Consider the following 19,497-nt stretch of genomic DNA (forward strand, 5'->3'; position numbering starts at 1 on the left):
CAAGGATCATGGCGAGCTGATACGTTTTGGCCAGCCTTCCTCTTGCTATCTATATACGTAATAGACTGTCTGAATCTAAAAATGGCTTGTGTCTCTACTTGCACAATCAGTACCTTGGCTTTGCCAGGTTCTGTGTGCTTAACACTGCCTTTAGTTGAATTTCTTGGTGTTCATTAGGCCAGTGCCTTCTGCACACATCTCAGTTGAATGAAAGCATACGTTTCATTTATATGTAGGTATCTTCCTTTTGTTAGTCCTATAAAGCACATGGTTTTACTCTTCAAAGAACTATGGAACTGAGGTTGTTTTTACAATGATAAATATTTATTTAACTAATATTAAATGTATGCCATGCTGTTCTATATCTGTGCCTTTCTGCATAAAAATAACTTTAATTTCAATGCCATGTTGTAATTTAATCTCTTAGAAGACATGGCAAATCATCTCAACACATGGTAGAATGGACATAACTCAACTGAGGTGTTGAAAATATAAAAGCTGTAATTAAATACACATATCACAAATGCCTCCTAGCCAACAGTGGATATAAGATGCCATCAATTATAACACACATTTTGATTTCAAAGATGTTAAAATATGAAAAATGATGCATCTTAAAATAGACAAAATGAGGTGTGTACTTGTTTGTTTGCTTAATGGTTGTCTCCAACCCCTCTAATGTAGATTTTATGAAGGGAGGGACTTAATGGGCTTTTTTCCCTAGTCATATACCCCAGAGTCTAGAGTGTGGCTGACTTCTTACATACCATCAAAAATTATTTGTGGAAGGAAAGAAATGAAATGAAAGAAGGAAGGGGGGTAGGGAGGGAAGAACCTGTTTAGTAATCTTAGAGGCCTACACATTATAGCATGTTGTTCTCGTTTTTCCTTCCTTTGGTTTCCTGACAGCTTTTGAATTTTATTAGCTAACAAACAGCTTAATAAAACTCAACTGCAAATAAGGTTGAGTGGAAAACAAACACCGATCGGAGTTCTTTTGGAAATCTCATACAGGATGGGGATATCAATTTTAAAATGATAGAAACAGAGGAATAGAAAAAAAGATATTAAACTTATTTTTACTGGCATCTATCATACTGACCCAAATTTCTCAGTCTTATGTGGCTCACTCCACTAAATTCAGTTTCATTGCAATCATTCTTCTCACAGACTATGTAAGTAAAAGTCTAATTTCCAGAGTAAAATAACATTTTTGTGTTTCATACTATTCCTGTGTTGCTCTTCTCTTTTCCTTTTGCAATGTTCATAGATTTCTTATTGTCCCTAAAAATTAATTGGTTGCTGGAATCATTTCTTATGTGTTACCTTTGAAAATTATATACCAAACGCCTGTGCACCCACATCTTTACAATAAGGCATATCTACAGCTATGAACAGAAAATGCCAGTGTAGACACATATTTTTTACATGCACAAACTGAAAGTGTTTGTATTTATGTACAGGGACTAATTCAGAAACTACTCAAATAGGAAGTACTTAACCTTTGAGCAACCCGAGTGAGTTAAAAGAGTTTTCAGGGACCCCATAAAATTTATGTGAACTTTAACTACAAAACTTGTACTATAAGGAAAAAGAGGAGAAAACTTCATGAGAACATAAAGTTTTATTGTTCTCCATGGTAGTATCTATTTGAGTATTCTCTTTTTCACTCTTATTTTCTGAGGTGGTAGTGTGGGGTTGCCCCTTGAAGATGTCCAATGATGGGGGGAAATCCCAAAATAGATCATTTAAAATAGAGAAGAAGGAAGGTATAGGAAGAAAATAATGAGCCTAAATACTCTAAATTTTTTAAAGATAATTTTTTCAGCTTTCTATTCTTTCCATCCACTGTAAGAGTTTCATTTCTTCTTGCAACCCTTCCATATTGATAACAGATCATTTATCTTAAGTTGTAAGTGAATAAGAGTCCACTGACTTCCCAGATATTTTGCAGAATACTGGCTAAACAATGATAACCAGAAATGTAGAATAAAAAGGAAACAGATTAAGTCTTAAAGTTAGCCGGAGTTTATCCACAAAATAAGAACTGAAGTAAAATGTGCGTTATCTCAGTAAAATAGGCAAATTTATCTACCCACTAATATTTAAGTCCATAATCTTTGAGGGCAGAGCTCTTGATGATGATACAGTATCATTAACTTAAAGCATTGTGCTTTCCTACCTCCTATATATGGGGCAAAAATACCCTTAACAGGGTCATAGAAGCTGGCACCAGTTCCATGAGCTGTCCTTGGAGGCAAACTTCCCTCCTAACAAACTTCATTTCAATTAGGGCTTTGCTGTAAATGTTAAGTTCCAGAGGATCTTACACCCACTCTTGTAACATGTCCTCTTGGCTATAATTTAAAATGTAGGTATAAACTTCTGAGGGCTGTTTGATTTTTTTAAAGTACTGTTTTGAAAATAAGTAAGTATAGGCTATCTCCAAATATGGATAAATATTTATTTATATAAATTTTTTTCAGCGTTTACTTGGTTTTGCCATGAAATCTTAGTATCACTTCACATTTTATACATTTTAATATATAAAAATGAGTCTTGGAATTTGACACTAGAAATTGGGAAAATAGGAAAAAATATGTAGGATATGTAGAAATAAGGGTAAAAGAATTGTAGTGATGAATGAAAGTAGTATCGTTTCTCAGTCTCTCTTTGTGCCATCAAAACTAAGCTTCCAAGGAATAAAGGGACATAGGATTATTGGGGGATAGGCCAGATAGCAAAAGAAAAAGAAGGATATTTGGATTTTTATAGTGCATGTGTTTATGTGTCTATGTATGTAATGCATGCATATGTATAGGTATATATTTGGATTTTTAGATATTTTATTATTTAATATATATCTGAATTTTTACAGTATGTGTAATACAAATATTATATGACATATTTGGAAACAGATTACTTATTCAAAATGGCATAGAAAATTTTTGAAAAATATTTACAATAAACATTTACGTTGTCTATAAGAGAACTGAAATACAAATCAAATTAATTATTTTAGGTATGCAAACTTTCTGCTCTGAGGATTTATTTGTAATTTTTTTTGAAATCCTGTGGACTTAGATAGTTTTCAAAAATGTTTGTGCTCCATTCTCCAAGAAATGTTTGACCTGAATGTTTGCTTATCAGTAAGGGATTATACATATTCTAAATGTATATTGAAATACCATTTGCCTTATGGAAGTGTTTTCTAATTTTAAAATGGCATACATATTTTATGAGTGGGTTTGTTTGTTTACACACACACATTTCAAATGATAAAATGTCTGCACATACTACAGGCAGACCTATATTTTTACACATTAATTTATATACAAAAGCTACGTTCAATAATTATTTACTATGCAGTTATATACCAAAAATGAGTAATAGCTACAATAAAAACTATTGGCTTAAAATTCTATAATTAATATAATAAGTTATCTCTTTTATTTATTTAGCAAATATCATGAATAAAAGTTTACATTTACTCAACTAACATTTGTTGAGTACCAGTTTAATTCTGGACACTTGACAAATGTTAGAGAAGCAAAGATGAACAAGATACCATCCTATATTTGATCACCATCTCTATACATAAGAAAAGGGTCTGTGGGACCTTCTACAGAACTCAAGCAATGTCTACTTACTCTAATGGTACATATTTCCATCTCCCAGGAGAAACTGCTACTGGACAAGTTTAATGTATAAATTCACATTCATTACTGAGACAAACCTAGGAGAGCAAGCTTCATCACACACTCCCCCGAGGTCGGTGACCAATACAAATGAGTTTTTATAGCTAAGAGATTTCTAAGTGAGTCAGGAGGTCGTTCTAGAGATGACACCCACATCCAGGAGAAGTTCACTGACTGTCACAGTAAACAGTGCCTCAAGCAGGGGGGCTCCCAAGGCTTCTAGAGACATCTGGGCATCTAGGCAGGGCAGACAACCCCAGGAATTCAGCACCCTGTCATGGGCCTTACCTTGGAATATGTGATAACCTTTCCCCCAGTATGTTGAAATTAGACTCATTTATAATTTTCCTACACAGGGTTCTTTTGCCCCTATAATTTGAGCCTATAATTAGCACTATACCCATTAAATATGTATCCCAGAGACTTAAATCTTCTGACTGTTCATTGGCCAGTTGTGTCCTGAATCTCAGCAGAGTTGAAGCCAACAACTACTCTCCTGCTCATCGGACTCGTCCAGGAAAACTAACAAAAGGATTATGAAAAAACAGAGTATCCACAACTACAAGCAAGACAGTTCCATCCATCTGCCCCATGGGATCTAAACCCCCTCTCAATCAGAAGCAGAAGTCCTCAAGATTGAGGAATGAACAAACATAAGGGGGGAATGCGATGATGAAACAAAGGAGACATTGTTATTCTTGTAATGGAAGAACTGGTAACATTGATATAAAGGCAGTGGTAACCAGAGGTCCTGAGAGGAGGGATCGGGAAGAATAGGAGTAATATGAGGCAGTTTTGGGACATTGAAATTGTTCTGAATGATATTGCCATGATGGATACATTTTGTCAAAACCTATAAAATTGTGTGATGCGAAGTGTAAACCATAGTGTAACCTATAGTAGCAATGCTTCAGTATTTGTTCATCAACTGTAACAAACATACCACACTAATGAAAGATGGCATTAATGTGGGAAAGTGTGGGAGGGAGAAGCGTGGGATATAGGGGAATCCCCTATATTTTCTATGTAATATTTATGTAACCTAAAGCTTCTTTAAAAATAAAAATAAAAAATAATCATCAAAATATTAAAAATATTTCCAATGATCAATATGCATATTGATAATCACATTTCAAGTGTTTCACTATATTTAATCATTCGTTCTTGTACTTAAAACATCCTTTTCTTTTCCCTTATAATACCACACTTTGGAGAGTTATGCTATTTGGTGATTATGGATATATGGATATTTGGTGATTATGGATTATGGAAATATGGTTTTTCATTTAGATTATAAGCTCAATCAGTGTAGAAACATATCTGTTTTTCTCAAAATTTTGTTTCCATGCCTATTTCCATGCATGTTACACAGAAATGTTTGAAAGGATATTTTATATGTAAATAGGTTTAACGTGCATTTATTTTTAATGGGATACATGTCAACTTCTGTTGATATACAAAAATGAATAAGACCAAGGTAAATGTGTCAAGGCACTCATGGGCTACATTTCAATGTAAAAATTGCAATCATTAATTATTTTACCCACATTATGAGATCACAGAAGAGTATCTAACCAAATATTGCATTGCAATGAGCTGCCCTGAGAAAGCAGTTCAGTTTTAAAGTGTAAATGAAATAAATAGTATCACAATCCATTAATAGTAATTATCTAATGGACAACCAGATTTGTATCTTTTATTTAAAATATGTATCATTCCAAAATGTTCCCCACTACTCACAATTGAATGCACAAAACAAACAGAAGTTACTGAAAATTAAAATGGTAATTTTTGCATTTTTTTATTTTCCTCTGCACTACTATGATATACAACTGTAGAATATTGATAAATTTTGATATTATTAGTAATCCATGATTAGACATCTTAGGAGGATGGTAGAATAAAATTGTTCCATTAACTGGACAAGAGAAATCTTCTGGAAAGGTAAAATTCCCTGACAGGACCCAAAAATAATGGCCAGAATTGAGCATGTTCCTGAAATCATGAGGCTTTCCACATGAGATTTATTAAAATACAAACCAAGAGAAAACCTAAAATTTATACTTATCAAAAACTAAGTCTTGGTCATATAGGGATCTGAAGCATTGCAGTACCCCATACACATCCACATTGAAGGCGTTTGGACAGTTGTTAGATTTTAGAAGATGATACTAACCATGCGCAGCCCTATCGTCAACATAGACTATTAGGGAAGAAATTTTTCACAACCAATGTTAAAATATAAGTGACCTGGTTATAAATATGAGACAAGCCTGTCTTACAACCTGAGCCCTATTTTAACTGTAGAACAAACCAGGAGAGAATGCATGACTCCTGAAACCAACTCAAGGAATACATTTTTTAGTTAGATGTGCCTCTTTATTTTTAAACATCTCTTATCAAATTTATTTGTTATTTTGCAGTTTATGTTGCTCCGGTAAATCAGATCTTTTATACATAAATTTTCTACTTGGTTATTACTGGCACAATTGAATTTTTTTTTTAAAGATTTATTTTTTTTACTTATTTCTCTTCCCTTCCGCCCTCAACACCCCCATTGTCTGCTCTCTGTGTCCATTTGCTGCGTGTCCTTCTTTGTCCAATTCTGTTGTTGTCAGCAGCACAGGAATCTGTGTTTTCTTTTTGTTGCGTCATCTTGTTGTGTCAGCTTTCTGGTGTGTGGCGCCATTCCTGGGCAGTCTGCACTTTCTTTCGTGCTGGGCGGCTCTCCTTATGGGGTGCACTCCTTGCGTGTGGGGCTCTCCTATGTGGGGACAGCCCTGCATGGCAGGGCACTCCTTGCGTGCATCAGCACTGCGCATGGGTCAGCTCCACACGGGTCAAGGAGGCCCGGGGTTTGAACCGCGGACCTCCCATGTGGTAGACAGATGCCGTATCCACTGGGCCAAGTCCACGTCCCACAATTGAATTTTTAACGTTGAATCTTGTGGGACTTCTCTCATCTCACTTATTTTAATGGGTTTTTAGTGGTTTATTTTATAATTTCTAGGTAGATTTTCATATGGTCCAAAATGGCAGTTATCTCCTTCATTCTAATCTCTATCTCTTGTTTATATCATAGATTTTTTTTCTTTTCAAATTGCATTGGCCAGGTCCTCCAATACAATGTTGAAGAATATTGGTGACAAGAGTATCCTTATCTTGTCCTATTATAATTTTAAAATATTTGAAAAATTTACCGTTATATATGAGTTTGTTATAGTATTTATGGCTATTCTATTCAAATTTTAAAAATACTTCCTTCTATTTCTACTTTGCTAATAGTCTTCATCTTGCAGGAGAATTAAAGTATATCAAATAGTCTTTCTATGTCTATTAATATTATCCGTTTTTAAAAATGTCTTTTAACCTGTCATATAACAAATTCTCTAAGTTAAATTCCCTTTATATTCCTAAGATAACATTACTCACTCTTAAGGAAACCACATATTTAATTTTTGCAATTATTGATTACATTCCATATATTAGGTATCTATCCTGAAGAGGACATGGTAGATTTGTATTCAGTTACCATTTAGACAATATTTCAAGGTTCCTCAGTGTTGCTGTTTTTCACTAAGTAAAATAATTACCTCATCTTTTTAAAGCTGCATTTCAAGGTATTCCTGATTTTATTTAATAATAACAGAATCCTTACAGAAAAAAAATGTCTTTATATTCCATTCCTTCCTTCTTTCTTTTCTTCCTTTCTTCTTTCCCTCTGTCCTTACTGCCTTAGTTATTTTTTGAGGGTAATGAAGAGTTTGCCTTGAACTGATTATACTCCCTTCTCTAGTCCTCATTGTATTAGCAGCATGCATTTTTATGGTGGATGGCTAGGGCAAAGTGGCATGAATGTGCAGTCTGTAACAATTGAAGATGATACAACCGACAGGCTCGCTGGGATCAATGGATCCTAAGAAGTTTATAAGTATCTGAGCTAACTGTTTACAGAAAGGCAATATTGTACAGATCACAATAAATAATTTTACTAAAAATATTTAGTAGCAACCTAGATGTATCAGGCACAATGCTAGGTACTGTAGACACAAAGGAGAACAAGACTCAGTCCATACTCAAAGAATTCACTGTTTCTTAGAGAGGATACACATGTAACAAAAGATTTATTATAGTGAAAAAAATATTAGATGAATGTAGAAAAAGATCTAGGTAGAAAACCAAAGGGGGTACTAACACTTTCTGAAGAAATCAGAAAAAGTTCCACAGTGTAATGAACATTTATTTCATCTTAGTCAGATGTAATTCGGTTTGCTGTGTTCATTTGAAACCAATTCTGTATATTTTAATACTTATTTTTATTTAAAGATTAAACTTGCTGCTCAGCTGTTCAATTATTTCAGTTAGGATATTTGCACTTATATGCACAACTAACCTTTATTATTCAACCATGCACTCATTCATTCATTAATGCCGTCATTCATTGCATGAATATTTGCTGTCCATATACAAGTCATTAGCGGGCAGAACAAGGAGCAAAGTAGGAATCCCTCGCCTCATGGAATTTCACTCTCTGGCGGGAGAGGTAGACTTTAATTAAAAAAAAAAAAAAATCTCACAAAACCTGTACAGTTAACGGTCAGAAGGATAGGTTCATGTGCCATGTGAACATATAATGATTGACTGCTCAGTTTTGGGAGTAAGCATGGCGATTATTAAAGGCAGGCAAAGGAAGAAGATGACAAAATGATACTTGAGCGAAGACCTAAAGAATTTTTACGTCCAGGGAAGGGGGAAAGGGTCTCCAAGCAGAGGAAAAAAGTAAAGGTGTAAGGGAAAAATAGTGTACACGAAGACTGGAGATTTCACTCAAGCTCTTGCTCTCTGTGCCTTGCAGACCCCTTTAAGGATTTCTTTTCTCAGAACATGAGGCAAACTCTGAAGTGTTTTAAATGTGGGATAAAATTATCAGATTTCCTTGAGGCTACCATGTGGTAAATGTTCCACACCTCAGTAGCTCTTCCAATACCTCAATAGCTAGCCCTGCATGAAATTCCCTTTTTTAAACTACCTGGAATGGATATTTGACCCTGATTATATGTACCTAATGTTTATTTAGTGTTTTGTATCTGCCAGGCATTTTCTTAAGTGCTTTACATGTATTATTTCATCTTTCCAACAACCTTGTAGGTTAGCATCTCTTGGTATTCTCATTTCACAGATGTGGAATCTTAGGCTCAAAAAAGTTATATAACTGGTCCAAGGTCACACAATTGTAAGATCAATACATTAGTCTGGATTTCTGCATCATCTTTTCTTTTCCCATTATGTGTTTTTTATTTTTTTGTCTTTTTCTAATATTTCTCACCAGTTCTCCTGTATGCCATCTCAAATTCTTTAAGAAATAAGTGCAGTCAAATATGTAATATATAAACATTCCAAATTAATTGAGGTCAATATTTAAAACAGCCCACATTAATATATGGTTTAGAGAGTTTCTGAATTTTCCCCTTATTTCCTAATTGATTTAATACAATATTATAGAGATGCAATATGCTGTGATGAATGCCATTTTATTTGCATTTTTATTTAAATTAGATATTTGTATATTTTAGATCCATTTAAGCTTAAAATAAAGCAACTTTCATATAACCTTTTTCTCTCAGAACTATCTTGATAAGTTTGTGGATCTCAAAATGGTGAGATAGTCATGCATTTACTACTTTTAAATTTATACATATTTAGAATGTCAGTTCTTAAGATATGTTTCTGCTAGATTCAGTATTTCCAATATAAAATATCCTATATTAAATGTTATATTGTTATATTGTGCATGCACATTCTACTGGCTATATATAAAATAGGATATAAGTGTAATAGTCACAGACATATAGATATTATTTAAATGAAGACCTTTGATCAATACTATTTAAATAAAACGTATTGCCATTAACTTTAGATAGAGAAAAAAAATTTCAAAACACCAAACAATATGGTATTCAAAATATGGAACTACTGGTTAAATGCAGATTAATTTTATGACAAGAATTCCTATGCAGTAGGCAGATAGTTCCCACATCCCATTGTGATTGACAAGCCTGACATATGGAATAGTTCACAAATTCCCAGGTGACTGACAGATGGAGAATAGAAAGGCGGATAAAGTTGCCTAGAGAGCTGAGGATGATTTCATATTCAGCGGTTTTGATCAAAAGGATTCCAGATCTCACACTAAATTTAGCACCGCTGGCAATTAGTGCATGATTTATTCAGTCCTTTCATTTGCTGGTTGACAAATGGAAAACAAGCACAAAATTAAAAATAAGTTTATTTCCAGCATTTCAGATATTTAAAATGTGTGTGTCTTTGTTTGCACATAAATTAACATGAGATGAATTTATAGTGAGATTAAATCTGAAATGGAGATGCAAGCAATAAATAAGAGCTTTTTTATGTATTGTACAGGCAGAACAGGTGTTTGAATTAAGAAATACTAATATGTTTAGCAGCATGGCTCCACCTTTAGCATTAGGGAGCTGATGCTTTCCTAAATTTAGAATAATCTTTGCACAATTTAGAGTTCTTTCATAAGCTTCCCACATAGGTGACCATCTGTATGACAATATTAATGCTTTTCAGTCTTGTAAGGATAGAAAACTAAAAACAACTCCCTGTCACCAGGCTTTTCCACATTCCAATGACTGAAGGAAGGGTTACAGCCACTTTGCTCCCTGACTTCTGCTCTCCGATGTCCTTGGTGAAAGGCAGCAGACACCCAAGTCTGCCCCTCCCCGCATGGCATTTAAAACTGGAGTTATGAGATCTCAACCTCTTATGTACTGTCCTTCAAGCTGGACCATGTATAGCTCTGTTACCAATTTTTCTTCCTATTTCAGTGGGACAACAATGAGAGGAGGGAGACGTGCTGATGTAAACCTTCTGTTGTGTCGCTTGGAGTCAGAATACAATATCACATCTACAATTGGGAGACTGCAGAACTGTAAATAACCCCTTCTAGGCATTCTCTGAGGCAGGGACGTTTTTAAGCACATTGACTGAAGGTGGAGAAAATGAATTGAGCAAAATTCCCATTCTTTCAGTAGAGCAAACACAACAACAATCATTGTGTCTGAAAGACCTTGTGATTTTAGAGTAGGTGTGTCTGTCTCTCTCCTCAGAAATCCTCTTGGCACTGTATAATATAGCTGCTTAGAAAGATGAATGAATTGCTAGAAATCCTGTTGACGCTCGAAGGACGTCTCCCAGTGCAGGGCGCCTTATCACTCTTAAGGCGGCAGAAGTGGCCCATCTGCAAAAGCAAACCAGAGCTCCCGTAAGAGGACATTGGGCCAGCAGGGAAACACCTGAGACTGGGGGATTGTGGGGGCAGATGTTTGGGCTTCATATAGGTTTTCTTATTTGATTTGTATTCCAGGTCTGACATTCAACTTTATTTGTATTCATTATTCACAGTGGGAACTAGAATGGTTTTTAAAATAGCATAAAATCCACTTAAATTATAATGGAAAAGAACGGTGTGCAATGTGATGCTTTAATTACTGTTAAGCTAACCTTGGGATATGGGAAATGTCAATTTTCATTGGCCACATGAAGGCTGAGCTCAGGTTTTAGCCCGCAGATATGTGCAGTCAGTGGGAGAGCAGCTCTTGGGCACATCCCTGCCTGAGGAGCCCCCACAGAGCTTCAAATCTGCCTTCGCCTCCTCCCCATACACCCTGGGGCACCATGGCCTTTTTATTACTATTTTCTTCCTCTTCTGAAATACCCTCCCTGGTTCTCAGCAGCAACCCAAAGACATTTCCCAGGCAATTGACTTCAGGTTGGTCACGTTGCTTTCCTGCTTCCCTGGGAGGCATGTACTGGGATTTCCACCCGCCGAGACAGGTAAAAGGGAATAAGCAACCAGCAACCACAGATCTGGAGACGCTTCTCTCCACCCTCCTCGTTCCTCCCTGATACTAGTGGCCCAACTGCCATGTCATCTCCCTCCTTCTGTGTCTTCTGTGACTTCTGCATCTGTAAATTACTTTGTCCATGAAGGAGCATGATCAGTTTGGAAACTCCAGACCTTGAGGGTCTAGAGAAGCACACTTCCAGTGGTGAGAAGTCTGATTCCCTACAGAAGGGTCTCTCACCTTACTTCTAAGAGTTGCAGTGGTGGTTCATTGTGAATACAATTGGACGCCAAAGTCTCCCCAGTTTAAAGAATGAACTTCTGAAATTTAATTTAAATGAATTGCATACAAATTTTAGCCATATTTAATTGGAAGAAATAGAATTTTTCTTAGGTCATGTTCTTTTTCAAGAATGTAGAGATTCTCCTTTTTATCTAGAGAGATTTTTAAAGGTCTGTGGCAAACACAGACATTCACATACACATGCTCACTTAGATATTTTCATTTTGGTTTCTTTCCCCCAAATATATACTTTCTGGGAATAACAAATTTATAATAGTTTCATGGATAACTATACTGTAAAATAGAACTTGTCCTTCCTTAAGCCTAGTATTTATTTTTTCTAATTAAGTTGGTTGAACTAAATGAAATTGCTGATAGTTGACAACTTTTAAGCTGTAAGAATGGCAAGTTTACATCATTCAGCTTCATAAAATCACAGGACCAGATGGGAGGAATGTTACTAGTTGGGAAGAAGTTTCCCTCTCATGAACATTTCAGTTTCACATTTTGGGGAAAACAATAGGGAGGAAAGAAGGCAATTCTTTCTTTCTAATATCTTACTACCCATGGATGGATAAAAGGAATCTATTTCAGTTGACTCATAAGTTTTTTTTCTATTGCTTACTTTCTCATCAATCTAAAAGTCTGTACCAAATTTAAATGTTGCTTTAATGCTCTGTTATTCACATGCACTATGACAACATAATATAAAGAAGGAAAGAGAAATAACCCTGAGTGATGTCCATGTGCTAAACACTTGGCTTGGAGTTTTAACCAAACATTAACCATTCATCTGCATATCCTGTGGCATTTGGAAATAAAAATTTAAATTTAAATTAATTTACAAATAATCATAAATATAAGATGAGAATCCAGCATTTTCAGAATGTGCTGCCCAATGTGGTAGCTCCTAGCCACATGTGGCTATTTACATTTACACTTATTTAAATGAAATAAATTAAAATTTTAGCTCCTCCCATCATACATTATATGACGAGTGACTACTCTATTAAAGAGAGGAGATATAGAAGTCTTCCGTGACTGTGGAGAGTTCTTTTGGACAGTGCTGGTCTAAATTAATCTTTCTAAGGGTGTGTTGGTCAATAGAGCTTTCATGGTTCCATTAAACCCCTGTCAAGCTGGTGATCCATGCCTTTTTTCAATCCTTTATCACTTTCAGAGACTGGTTGCTAAAATGACGTATTTCTAAAAACGTTCCTTACAAAAGCTATGTGCTAACTCATTTCTTTACAATATGGTGACATGAAATATTTAATAAACAAATGTCCTCCCCAGAACTCTTCTTGATTCATTTTTCAAAATTGTAAATTGAGCCCTTCTTTCATACTATGCTTTTTCTAAATGTATTGAAATTTTATGTTTCCATTTCAAAAGACCAACTCATGAAAGATGTGTTCAGCTTGTATGTAAAGGAAAAAAATATTTTCTAAATAGCAAAATTAGTTTCCAAAATTTTATGAAAGTGTCACAAAGTGCTAATTCATTCTTTTTTAAAAGATAAGGATTGTTCATGAGTTATATACTTAGGATCCGGAAAGTCTACATGTTTCAGGAAATGGGGGGTGTGTATATATTTGGATTCATTGGGTAAATGCCTAGAGTGTAATACATTGAAAACACATGTATCATTACTATAAAAATGAAATAGAAATCCTAAAATTATGCCAATGAATTCTCGACAGGAATTATATTCTTTTTCTTACTACATATGAGAAAAGTATTCACATTCTGGCAGTTCTGGTCCATGAAGTTTTTATCCCCCTTAAAACTCTTGGTGCCAACTCATTAAAAATATAATTTCAAATTCATATCCCTCACCTGGTAACCTTACCTTAGATTTTAAATCCACCATTTGTTCTGCAATTTTATTCTTATCTTGTATTCTTATGCTAAATAATATATTGTTCTCCTCCCTAGTGTTTTATCTCTGGTTTAGTTCATATCTTTCTTCTCCTATGGACACAGAGAGAGCTTTCTTATTCTAAAGTTTCATACTCAGGATCAGTCACAGGACTTGAAAGGACATACTCTTTGCACTTGAGAATATTAAAAACATCACCTTCTTTGAATAATTTCTATATAACCCATTCATTGACATTGAAAGTGAACTTTTCTGGGGGAAAAGGAAAAACAAATGTTTCCATAATGGTATGGAAACATGATTAACTGTTTTTAACCAAAAATCAAGATATGTCTTCAAAATAAGTGATCACTTAAAAAGTAGAAAGCCTCGGAAGATTTTCAAAACTTATACCTTCTAATAAATACTCTGCATATGTTTCTCTGTAAATATAATTAGTGTTTTGATGTGAAACATACTAAAGAGATGGATAAGGGAATGCACCTTTCCTAGTGCAAAATGAATCATTGTCCACTAGATATGCATGCAGTGTAGACATCAGATTAAGTACCTGGTGTGTCATTGGAGCACCGACATCATTACTGAGTGAATTGAAAAGATACCAGGATGAGGAATTTTCCAGTTCATGATGAGTAAATTTACTGTTAGTTTCAGTGCATGATGACTTGAGGATTGTGGCCATTCCTCATCCACTTAAAATCTGCCCAAACTGATAATTACCACTTACCTTCGTAACCAAGTATTTATAGCCACAAAGCATTCAGTTATTCAGAAGTTTTGACAGTGATATTTCCACAAATTTCTCGGCATGTTCTCTTTACTATCTTCTAAACAAATGCATGAATCTCTACTGCAATCTCCACCAAACTTTAAACATATTGTTAGCTTTCTCCCTCTTTCTGATGAACTTCAGTCTGCCTCTCTGTCTTCTCCTACACATGATGAATGCTGGAACAATCAACTGATAAAACCTATCATGATAGTTCTTGACAGATAAGGTGAAAAACTCTTTTTTTTTCTCATTTGTCCCTCTAGGATTTGATCCAGCAACTAAGAAAACATTTCAAATTCCAATAATGTTGAACATGGATAAAGAAACAGTAAGTATTGCTAAATTAAACAAAAATATTATGTATTAATATATATATAATCTTCCATAAAACATGGACAATTTTCTAAAAAATCAATTTTATTGATACATATTAATAAACATAGAATTCATCCAAAGTGTACAATCAATAGTATTTGCTATAATCACATAGTTGTGTGTTCATCACTTCAATCATTATTAGAGCATTTTCATTATTTTAATAATAAACATAGACATTTTAAAATTTCATACTGTCAGTTCTGTTTGACCATTTGAGCTTATTTTATTTTTTGCCTCTTGTTTTAATATGATTTTACTGTTACTTCCTTTTGAAGTAGGTTAGTTTTACAGGCTATACTATGTCACTTCAGGGATTTTCTTCAAATGTTAGGAGGAAACTCACCAAAATTCTCAAATATATTTACTGTTCTTTTAGGACTGCACACAAATCACGTAGTTCCCTTTCAGTGAATTTTAAATATCACTGTACTACACTTATTTTTTATGTTGTCAGAATTACTAAAAGATGGCAGGACATACAATGTCCAGCATCTGTCCCTGCAGTACTACCCAGGACAATTCCAAGTCCTAAAAATGTGCCCACATTGTATCTCTTCTTCCCTCTCCCTACTCTAAGCAGCTACCATGTCCACTTTCTCCACATCAATGTTACAGTTTCTTCCATTACTAATCACAGTAGTTCCATAGTTGAATATCAGTAAGTCCACTCTAATCTGTACTCTATTCCTCCATCCTGTAGACCCTGGGATGGTTATGTCCACTCCACCTCTATATCAAGAGGGGGCTTAGATCCCACGTGGATGATGGATGCAATTCTCCTGCTTGCAGTTGTATTTCTTCTGCTTGCAGGGACTGGGGAAGAGTGTAAACTACAGTGTAAACCATTATTCACATGGTTCAGCAGTGCTCTAAAATGTATTCACCAAATGCAATGAATGTGCCATAATGATGAGAGGTTGTTAATGTGGGAGGAGTGGGGTGAGGGGGGTGGGGGGTATATGGGGACCTCATTTTTTTTTAAAGATTTATTTTATTTATTTCTCTCCCTTTCCCCCCTCCCCCGCCCCAGTTGTCTGTTCTCTGTGTCTATTTGCTGTGTGTTCTTCTTTTTGTCCGCTTCTGTTGTTGTCAGCGGCCCGGGAATCTTTGTTTCTTTTTGTTGCATCATCTTGCTGTGTCAGCTCTCCGTGTGTGCAGCACCATTCCTGGGCAGGCTGCACTTTCTTTCATGCTGGGCGGCTCTCCTTATGGGGCGCGCTCCTTGAGTGTGAGGTTTACCTACACGGGGGGCACCCCTGTGTGGCACAGCACTCCTACATGCGTGGCACGTAGGCCAGCTCCACACGGGTCAAGGAGGCCCAGGGTTTGAACCGCAGACCTCCCATGTGGTAGACGGATGCCCTATCCACTGGGCCAAGTCCACTTCCCATATTTTTTTAATGTAACATTTAAAAAAAATAAAGAGAGAAAAAGAAATTACTAAAAGAAGATTCAGAGAAATCATTACATGCTGATCATCCAAAAGAATCATCTCAAGTGTCATTGTTAGCTTTCTCCAAATACAAACAAATGTCACCATTAAAATCCACTGATTGATTATCTTATTTGTAGGGTACTGTGCTATGACTTGAAGAACAAAAGTTTTAAGATGTAAGTGAATTACCAGGCAATAAATATGTGTCTTACAATGAAATCAGTCAGGCTGTGTGTGTGTGTGTATGTGTGCATGTGTACATGTGTAGAGAAAGAGATCAATTACTTTAAACATTAATGCCTTTGTAAGGCCAAAAATACACAATTAAAAGATGAAAAAGTATATTACAATACTGTTTAGTATGTTTTATGGGAAAATATAACTCTTATTTATAATGAGATATCAACAAGCAATGGACTTGAATTTTAGGAGTTGTCTGAATTCTAGAGAGAAACATTGGCAAAATGGAGAAGATTAAGAAAGCATTCATAACATCTATTGCTAGCTGAGAGAAGGCTCAGATGGTAGACTGGGAAAAATCTCTCTGAGTTATCGCTGAGAAAATCCTCTCCATCCAATTTTAATCCTATTTGATACTTGTTATTCATAAACATCTTGAGAAGTGTATGTCTTAGGTCTACACAAAAGCCTGTATAGGATAAGGAGTAACTAAATAAATGGGTAGTTGGACAGGGAGGAAATAATACTAGTCAGGTAAATAGAAGTCACACCTTTAATATCTTTTAAGACAATTCAAAGGGCTAAGGTCAAAAATAAAATCTGATAGGAGAAAATACATACAGAGGTTTGAAGTAATAAAGGAAAGCATAAAGAGTATAAGCAAGTGAAAGAAGCATGAAAGAATGTGGATATATGTACCATATGCCATAGCAGAGAGCAAGTGTTGCCAGGACATAGAAAATTAATCAGTGAGACAATTAACTAAAGGGCATGTGCCATAATATTCAAATTCAGTGAAAATAAAAAGATACATAGAGGGGAGGATGTTGTATCTGAATATTTTCATGGGAGCCAAGGTGAGAAATTTATAACTGTCATATATTATTATATTTATCAACTCCTGTTGGCCCATTAATTGAAAAAAAAAAGAACAAGGAAACACTTGATGTTATAGAAAATACATAATTGTTACAGAGCTCTAAAAGAGGCTCAAAAGAAATCTTTAAAAAAAAATTAACTATTGCAGAAGGTTGGAGTCAATGTACTTTTCACTATTCCCCGTGCTAAGTGCAGTTAAATAAATGTGGATGTTAAATATAAAACAAACATAAAAGACCCAGGAAAGTGGAGAATAGAAGGCAGATAAGATATGGATCCTGGGACCTGAAGAATGACACAGCCATGAGTTCCTTGGTTGTTGTTTTTTTTCCTTATATATCTCAGATTAGGTACTGGAGAAGTCAGCATTTAGGAAATACCAATGGGTGCAGACAGAAAAATAAAGCCTCATAGTCAAATGACCAATAAAGGAGCAACCTAGAAAAACAGAAAACTTTTACACAATAACCACCTACTTTGCCAAGCATAAAGAAAAACCTGTGTCCTGTCACTATCCAACCACCCCTCAGGCATAGGCCAAATGGGGAGGCTGATCTTCCATACTTGCAAGGTTGTAACAGGTACGTCCAGCAACCCTGCCAGTGTAGTGCCTAAGAAAGCTGATTAGGGAGCTGGAACTTTCATCTCTGCCAGGTGGTAAGAAGTCCTCCTCAACCCCCTCGCTCCACCACCCCATGCCAGTGCAAACCATGTAGGGAGCTTAGACTCCACCCACATCCTGTAGTAATGAAGCATTCCTTGCTTTCTGCCCTGGGATGGTTTCAAGGAGGCCTAGTTATGATTCAAGACTTTCAACAAAGCAATGTCATAATGTGCTACCCGTCATAGTGTCACTGAACATTCACCTCCATCAACAGTAATGAAGATTCCCCCACTGAGAGTTAAGAAAGACTAAATGGAGAAACTGGACTTCCAACCTCACCTAGCAGGAAAGAGTGGGTGGCTCTCTCCCCCATCCTACCACCACCACCCTCCAGAAAATAAACTGGAATAAAAATACAAGCAAGGCCTCAGACTGTAATATGTGAGAATATAATTTTAAATTTTTTTAAGTCTAATATTCATGTCATTGGAATTCCAGAAGGAGGAGAAAAAGAAAAAGAGTGTTCAAAGAATATTAACTAAAAACATCCAAAACTGGGCAAAAGACATAAAGCTTCAATTTTAAGAAGTTGAGCAAACCCAAAGAAGATAAACTCAAAGAAATCTCTGCCAAGGCAAATCATACTCAAACTTCTGAAAATTAAATTGGGAAGAGTAAAGGAACATAAAGAGAGGCGAGTTTTTTTCTTTTTTTTTTCAGTCTCCATAGAGACTGCCAAAGATTTCCAATGCCTACTATATTTCAAGTAATCATGGTGAGGTATTGGGAGAAGTTTTCAATTAGTAATACTTGTGCTTTGGATAAAACTCATTGGCTACAATTCTGCCAGGGGTGAGTTTTTTATACTTCATTCAAACTAGTAAAATGTTGATACCAGAACACTGTGATAAACTATGCATACTCTTAAAATACCATAGAAAAATAAAAATGGAATTTCAAAAAGTGTTTAGGAAAATCATGAGAAGGAAACAAAGGGGAAAAAAAAAAAACAGAGAAAACAAAGATTTATGTCCTAACATAATAGCTAATTATATTAAATATAAACAGTCTAAATACACCAATTAAAACCAGAGATTGGTGGACTTGAAAAAACACAACATAACTGAATCACATACTCTCCATGGAAAGCTCATTCCAAACACAGTAACATAAGTGAATGTAAAAGGATTAAAAATTATATACCATGTGAACATTAATCACAAGAAACAAGGTGTGGCTATATATAAATATCAGGAGAAGCAGACTTTAGAACAAAGAAAATTACTAGTGACAGAGGTTTTTAAATGTTAAATGAGTTAATTCACCAAGAAGACATAGCAATCTTAAGTGCACATACATCAAATAACAAAGCTGCAAAATCTGTGAAGCAACAAACTGATAGAACTGAAAAGAGAAATGTACAAATCCAGAATTAGAGTTGGAGATTTCAACAACTCTCTCTCAACAATTGATAGAACAATTACACAGGAAATCAGCAGAGGTACAGATTAAC

At 35.3% G+C, this 19,497-nt stretch overlaps 1 non-coding gene across 1 annotated transcript; it reads right to left on the reverse strand.

Moving 5' to 3' along the window:
• Positions 1-18,704: 18,704 nt before the first annotated feature.
• On the reverse strand, positions 18,705-18,838 carry LOC111761012 (U4 spliceosomal RNA). The gene has a single exon (XR_002794501.3). It is a non-coding gene; the product is annotated as a U4 spliceosomal RNA (small nuclear RNA).
• Between the last annotated feature and the right edge of the window lie 659 nt (positions 18,839-19,497).

The sequence above is a fragment of the Dasypus novemcinctus genome, chromosome 17, assembly GCF_030445035.2.
Source record: "Dasypus novemcinctus isolate mDasNov1 chromosome 17, mDasNov1.1.hap2, whole genome shotgun sequence".
NCBI classification, from domain to species: Eukaryota; Metazoa; Chordata; class Mammalia; order Cingulata; family Dasypodidae; genus Dasypus; species Dasypus novemcinctus.